The sequence below is a fragment of the Lactuca saligna genome, chromosome 5 (assembly GCF_052625555.1).
Source record: "Lactuca saligna cultivar CGN05327 chromosome 5, ASM5262555v1, whole genome shotgun sequence".
Lineage (NCBI taxonomy): Eukaryota > Viridiplantae > Streptophyta > Magnoliopsida > Asterales > Asteraceae > Lactuca > Lactuca saligna.
This window is the reverse complement of record NC_136421.1, coordinates 231918065-231924966: the sequence shown is the minus strand read 5'-3', so window position 1 is coordinate 231924966 and position 6902 is coordinate 231918065. Positions and strand designations below refer to the sequence as shown.

The window sequence follows — 6902 nt, the reverse complement described above, 5'->3', positions numbered from 1 at the left end:
GTGGGAGAATCTGAACCAGGAGGGTTCGCTGATCCAGAGGCTTTTGATTGTTTCTTAGAAGCGCCGAATTTCACCATTGTTGAGTTTGAAAAAGCTTGACGAATGCAGAGAGGGATTTGTTAATTTGCAGAGAAAGATTGAGGGTTTTTGAGAGCGTAAAGGTTTCTTTGTGGAGAAGAAGAGGGTTTTATAGTGATTTGATGAAGTGGGAAACGGTGAGGTTTTTTTTGACCTAGGTAAAATTGGGTAAAAATTATCTGTAAACAGAGGCATCTTTAATCTTGACCACATATTCAAAAAGAGGGTAAAGATTAAGAATTGGGATTATCTAAAAAGAGCACTACATCTAATGAAATGTCAGATCACATTATGAGTACGTGCGGTGAGGGTGCGAAAAATCCGTTGGATAAGGTGGAAGTTGTAATGGATGGGATGGTTTGGGTAATAGGAAGAGACATTTTAGAAGATTTGATTTGGAAAATCTTTTATTTTGTCATCATACCTAAAATAAGTCCGACACCAGGTTTTGGGGAGAAGAAAATGACAGTTTCTCCAAGGAATGTTTTTATTTAATGTATTATTAAATGAAGGATCATTAAATAGCACACTATTTGTTTTTTATATTTTATTAAAAAAATATTTTTTTTATATATATTCTTTTTTAAAAGAAAAAGAAATCGTCTGAAAAGTAATTGATGTGATTGCGGATGAACACATCATTGTTGATGGCTTCTTTGATATTACGGATGACTGTAGTGACAAAAACTGAGAAGAGCACTTGTATAAAAGTTAGGAATAACAAACAAGTAGGACTCATGAAAGATAGATACAATATATGGTTGCGGTTCATTGACTGCGGTACACAAAATGTTCAAAAACCATCTAGTATCAATAACTTTCAGTTATAAACGCAATGGAGACCAGGAGGGTCTGCGGTGCCTGTTAATTCGAGAAAAATTTAGGGTCCGGATTCATCATTCCCAACATTTGTAGGAACACATTGAGTTTTGTAGAGTCAAGTGCTTTTGTAAAAACATTAGCAATCTCTTCATGAGTTGGGACAAAGATGAGTTCAATATTACCTTTCAGAATGTGGTCTTTGATGAAGTGATACCGTAGTTCAATATGTTTAGTCTTGGAGTGCTAAATAGGGTTATGAGAGATCGCTATGGCTCTTTTAGAGTCACAATAGATTACTATTCGAAGCATTCTGTATCCATAGTCTAACCGTTGTGTCTTCATCCAAAGGACTTGGGAATAGCAGCTGGCTGCTGCCACATATTCTGCTTCTGTGGTAGATAATGAAACACAACTTTGTTTTCTTGAGGACCAGCTAACAAGTCTACCTCCTAAAAATTGGTATCCACCAGAGGTACTTTTTCGATCAAGTTTGCATCCGGCATGATCCGCATCAGTAAACGCTTGAAGACTGAAGTCATTGCCTGCGGGGTACCATAGACCAAGAGATTTGCTTCCTTTTAAGTATCGAAGAATTTGTTTGGCTGCGGTCATGTGTGACACTTTTGGGTCAGCCTGATACCTTGCACATACACCAGTTGCAAAGACAATATCCGGTCGGCTTGCGGTGAGATACATTAAAGAGCCAATAATACCTCTATAAGTCTTGTGATCCACTGATTCACCAGATGGATCAACAGAAATCTTATATCCGAAGGCCATATGAACCTTTGCCGAGGAACAATTGTCCATAGAGTATTTCTTCAGAAGTTCAGTGGTGTATTTCTCTTGATGAATGAATATCCCTTGCTGAATTTGTTTGACTTAAAGACTTAGAAAGAAGTTAATCTCTCTATTCATGCTCATTTGAAATTTGTTTGTCATGGGATTAGCAAATTCATCAACCATTTCTTGATCCGATGATCCGAAGATGATATCATCCATATATATTTGTACAAGCATAAGGTGAGAACCGTTTGCTTTTCTAAATAGTGTGGGATCAATCACTCCTATTTTGTAACCTGAAGAGACTAGGAATTTAGAAAGAGTCTCATACCAAGCTCTAGGGGCTTGCTTCCGACCATAGACCGCCTTTTGAAGCTTGTAGCAGTGATCAGGGAACTCGATATTTTCAAAGCCGGGAGGTTGTTGAAGATAAACCTTTTCTTTCAATTCCCCATTGAGAAAAGCGCTCTTAACGTCCATTTGGTGTACTTTGATGTTTTTGTGGGAAGCATATGCTAAGAAGATTCGGATCGCTTCCATTCTAGCCACCAGAGCATATGCTTTGTCGTAGGCAACTCCTTCCAGTTGACTAAAGCCTTTAGCAACCAGTCTTGCCTTATTTCTGATGACCGCACCAGATTCATCTAGTTTGTTCTTGAACACCCATCTTCTACCAACAATAGTATGGCCTTGTGGAATGGGAACAAGTGGCCACACTTTGTTTCTTTCAAATTCTTCTAGTTCTTCTTGCATTGCAGAGATCCAATCTGGTTCTAATAATGCTTCATTGATGGATCAAGGTTCGACTGCAGACATAAATGTTGCATAGTGACAATGATCAGATAAATCTTTGGCAGATCGAGTTTGGATACTTGCGGATGGGTTGCCAATAATTTGACCTGGTGGGTGATCCTTCGTCTATACATGTAGACGAGACAACAAATGATCAGCAGCTGTGGTTGAAGGAATGTTTTCAATATCAAAGGTTGCTTCAGATGGAGAAGGAAGTTCCCCCTGTATTTGTGAACAGCCTGCGGAATCATCTTGACTTGTTGGAGCGGGAATGACATTTTCTGGAGTAGTTTGGAGAGGTTCCCCCTAGATTGCTGAAGGGAGTTCTTCTGGAACCTGAGAAGGTTCCTCCTGGACTGTTGTCGGAAGAGATTGTCTGAGAATGGGAGCTTGAGCATCATCAAGTACTGGAACCTCGATGGTTGCGGTATGAACCAGAGTTGAGCTTTCCCCCTGAGGACCTGAAGAAGCGGCAATGTCGCTTTCCATGATGGCAGTGGTTTCAGTAGATGGAGGGGAGTTGCGGACGTAAGAGTCATCGAACTTCACATCAAAACTTTCAATGATTAACCTTGTTCGTCTGATGAGAACCCGATAAGCAACCTTATTTGTGGAGTAACCAAGAAAGATGCCTTCATTAGACTTTGGTGAAAACTTGTTAAGTTGATCTCTGTTATTGATCACAAAACATCTACACCCAAAGATGCGAAAGAAGCGAACATTTGGCTTGCGGTTGTTGAGACCCTCATATGGTGTCTTATTGAGGCGTTTGCACACAATGTTTCGGTTCTGAACAAATCATGCGCTTGCTACAGCTTCAGCCCAAAAGTAAAGAGGAAGATGTACGAAGTTGATCATAGATCTGGCTGCTTCAACAAGTGTGTGGTTCCCTCGCTCTACTACACCATTTTGTTGGGGTGTATACGGAGCTGAAAAGTTATGAGAAATACCTTTTGACACCTGAAAGTTGTTGAGAGGATGACTAGTGAATTCAGTGCCATTGTCACTGCGAATGCGTCTTACAGGAAGCTTGATCTGGAGTTCTATTTCTTTGATGAAGTTTATTAGAATCTGCAGTGTTTCAGATTTGAGTATGAGGAAGAATACCCAAGTGAAGCGAGTGAAATCATCAACAATAACCACTATATATTTTTTATGATGGAGACTGGCTACGGTTGAAGGACCGTAGAGATCAATGTGGAGAAGTTCAAGTGGTTCGGATATGGAGGAGTCAATCACTATGGGGTGACTTGCTTTTTACTGCTTACCACATTCACAAGCAGGACATAGAGTGTCATTCCTGAACTTGAGAATGGGTAGACCTCTGACCAATTCTTCAGTGACTAAGGAGTTGATGTATTTGAAGTTGAGATGAGCGAGTTTGCGGTGCCATAACCAGCTAACTTTGGATACAACTTTTGAGAGAAAGCACAGTTGCGGTTTACCAATGATGAGAGAAACATCCAGAGGATACATGGTGCCTTCAGATTGAGACATGATTAAGCAAGTGCTTCTATCACCCGTCATGATGTAACAGAACTGATCATCAAACTCTACTCGATGGCCTGCCTTACATAGTTGGCTAACACTAATGAGATTGTGTTTGAGGCTTTCTACATAGGCAACCTTCTATATTGAAAAGTTTCCCGTAGTGAGCACACTGTAACCTCGGATAATGCCATTTGCATTGTTGCCAAATGTAAGATTTCCACCATTGCATATAGGCCTGAAATCCCGAAGGTATTCTAACCTTCCGGTCATGTGCAAGGAGCATGCACTGTCGATCAACCATTCTTCTTCTTGATCCTCCTTGCACAAAGCCTACAGAAGTTAAGTGGTTAATTTGGGCACCCAAGCGAGTTTGGAGCCCGGAGTCACATACGATGTTTTAATCGATGCACGATGTGAGGTTGTAGGGACATGTTTTAAATCAACTTTCAATCCTAGTCCTGGGTGTTTGTGATTTTTTGAAATTTTGTGGATTGTGAAAAGTTGCGAGTCTTTTGAAAACGATGAGATTTGTCATGAAAGAAGATCCTTTGATACTAACAATGACACGTGAATTTTTTTTCATTTTGCCTGACATCTGGCTTGGTCAGTGGTTTTGAGGAAGAATTATGCTTTTGTCCAGTCCGAGGATTGTAAGGTTTAACCTTTTTGTCTGTGTGTTTTGAAAAGGTGTTTTTTGCAGGTTTTGCAGGTGTGTAGACACGTGCAGACCTTTTGTGATGTGAATTCTTAAACTCTTGAGATGACATTTTGAGTGCAGGAGTTGGCAAAATTCCTTTCCATTTTTGAGTTTTTGAAAGTGACATTGGAAGGGTTGGAGTAGGTAAAATATCTTTTCCTTTTGGATTATCAAATGAATAGACCTGAAAACCATTTTATTGAAAAGACTTATCCTTAGATTTGGATATTTTTTGAGTTGTGTCAGAAACAGTGAATTCCTTTTTTGTTTTCTTGGAAATAGTTTTCTTGAAATGATAATTTGAGAAAACAAGTTTTTCTGGACTTTTTAACTTTGGGTATTTCACAGATTTCTTTTTTTTGAAACAATTTCCCGTTGCTTTCCAGGGGAACGAAATTTTTCTTTAAAAGCTCTATTTGCTTCGGTCTTAGGAGAACCGCAGTCAGCAATGTTTAGTTGCGGTTTCCTTAAGTCTTTTGGAGATTTTGCAAAACAGGGACTTGATTCATCCGAGCTTGAGAAGTCAGGAATTTGTGAACATTGACCAAATTCAAAATTTCCGATTGGCAATTCATGATTAATTGGTTCAATAGTCACAAAGCTTTTGACTATGGTCTGCAGTGTAGTGCTTTGAACAACTACAGAGTAAGTCTTGGTGGACACTTTAGTGGGATAATTGATACTAGGTAATGAGACAGATTGTAGTTTAGGACTGCGGTTAGGAATACTGCAGTCAGACTGCAGAGATGGAAAATCTCTTGTGACATCAGGACCTTCTACAACAATTTCCTCATCAACTATGGATGATGACTGAGAATCAGAATGGATTATGTTATGAACATGATTAGAAAATTCAGGGATAATTTCCTCGATAACACAGTTATTACTCAGATCATGAAGTTTACCAAAATGAGCTTGGATATCCTCAGGAAATGTTTTGTCATTGACTGGAAACAAAAAGTTGCGGTCCGGAGGGACATAGGGACGTTCCGGTGTAAACCGGGGTGAGGAGTCCGTTACGGTTGGATAACCATTGGACCATCCCCAATTGAAGGTGTTATCAACATTTCCATTATTAACTAAACTCTCAATGGCCTCAGTTTCATTAAAAAGCTTTTCAATTAGAAGATTTAAGCGTACAATTTCACTCTGTGCTAAATCTATTTGATTCAAGGCTATTTCTAGTTGTGTTTCACTTAACATCCTAGCATCTTTTTCTAACATCAAGTCCTTCTCTAACATTTCCATTTTGAGTCTCTTATTCTCCAAACATCCTCTAACGTGGAACATCTCCTGCGAAGCGATGTTCTTCTCATCTAAGGCTTTATTGTAGTCTGTAAGGACGGCAGCACATGTGTCATTAAGTGTGTCTATGAAAGGTTGATAGTCATGCATGTTGTAATTTAAAGTTTGAATAATAAGTTTTACCTATTACATAACGCTGAGAGTTCCATCTTTCGCCATGTAGCAATGGTTCTTCTTTAGATTGGTTGAGTCGTCTTCATCAATAGTTGCTACCATGCAAATCTTGCCTTTTCCCTTATTAAAATTATCTTCATCTTCATCTCCTGATGACCACACTTGATGATCCCTTTTCACTTGAGCAACATAGGCTTTTCCCTTTTCTTTGTCTTCCAGTTCTTGAGCCATTCTAAGATAAAAGGCTCTATCTTTCACTATGTTTGCCTTGCAATCCTTGGCAAAATGGTTTTCTTTGTTGCACTTGTGACATATAACAGTGTCACTCTTGTCTTCTAAAGAAGTATTGGAGTCAGTTGATTGGGATTGCGGTAATATGTCTTTAGATTGTGTTTGCTGAGGCTGCAGTGATCGAAAGTGATTGTTTTGAAAGTTACGGTTGAAAGATGGTCGCTTGTATTGTTGATTTTTGCCAAATGAGGGTGGTAAGCGATTGAATTTTTGACTGATAAGAGCTATGACATTCTGAAACTCCTCTTCATCGTCATATTCAGAGTCAGCTTCATATGACTGTGGTGATGAGTCATACGAGGAGGAATAGGTTTGAGTGTGAGGTGATTGTGCTACTAGTGCGAGAGGTTCTCCGAATTCTGAGCATTCATTGAGTACGGTGGACTCTTGAGCTTGCAACTCTCCATAGAGCTTATAGAGAGATAATGAATGAATCTTCCTGTCACCTTGTACAATCATTTTGGCCGTTGTCCAGTGTATTCCCAAGCCATTCATGAATTGTAGATTTGTTTCATGATTGCTGCGGTTG

The 6902-nt window shown here is 39.3% G+C and overlaps 1 pseudogene; it reads right to left on the bottom strand.

The window, feature by feature from the left end:
- Positions 1-253: 253 nt before the first annotated feature.
- On the bottom strand, positions 254-1680 carry LOC145046363 (secreted RxLR effector protein 161 pseudogene; annotated as a pseudogene).
- Between the last annotated feature and the right edge of the window lie 5222 nt (positions 1681-6902).